This window comes from Schistocerca serialis, chromosome 12, assembly GCF_023864345.2.
Source record: "Schistocerca serialis cubense isolate TAMUIC-IGC-003099 chromosome 12, iqSchSeri2.2, whole genome shotgun sequence".
Classification (NCBI taxonomy): Eukaryota; Metazoa; Arthropoda; class Insecta; order Orthoptera; family Acrididae; genus Schistocerca; species Schistocerca serialis.
The window spans coordinates 68,007,533-68,008,255 of record NC_064649.1 but is presented as its reverse complement, the minus strand read 5'-3'; the positions used below and the strand labels follow the sequence as shown (position 1 = coordinate 68,008,255).

The window sequence follows — 723 nt, the reverse complement described above, 5'->3', positions numbered from 1 at the left end:
TAAAAAAGCAAACACGGACCCGCTGATACTCCACTCCGGCCCAAGCGGTTAACAGCCGGGCGTTGCAGGGGATTCCCCTACTGATCGCCAGTTCCTCTTTCTAATTTGCTCGATTCTTGTGTCGGTGACACAAGAGAAACACACTCATCCGAATACCACACACACACAAATTTTTGAGACAATCTTGATCATTGTTTTACATATTGCACTTTTTCTTGGGTCCTTATCCCGTAACTTCAAGGCAACGGCCTTGCCGCAGTGGATACACCGGTTCCCGTGAGATCACCGAAGTTAAGCGCTGTCGGGTGTGGTCGGCACTTGGATGGGTGACCATCCAGGCCGCCATGCGCTGTCGCCATTTTTCAGCCTCGTGATGCCAATTGAGGAGCTACTCGACCGAATAGTAGCGGCTTCGGTCAAGAATACCATCATAACGACCGGGAGAGCTGTGTGCTGACCACACGCCCCTCCTATGCGCATACTCCACCGAGGATGACACGGCGGTCGGATGGTCCCGGTAGGCCACTCGTGACCTGAAACCGGAGTGCTTTATCCTGTACCTTCACGTTCTCAGCCTGTTAATCTAGAATTGGCATGCTAGTGGTGTATGGTAGCCTCCCTTATTGCTGCAACCCTCAGAGCATTCTCTTCCCCCTCAACCCTGGACAGAAACTGTGTGCTCATTTGCTCACACGACTCGCATTCGGGAGGACGACGGTTCAA

General features: G+C 52.6%; 1 pseudogene; it reads left to right on the top strand.

Moving 5' to 3' along the window:
- The first annotated feature begins 240 nt into the window (after positions 1-240).
- On the top strand, positions 241-358 carry LOC126428597 (5S ribosomal RNA; annotated as a pseudogene).
- Positions 359-723: the final 365 nt, after the last annotated feature.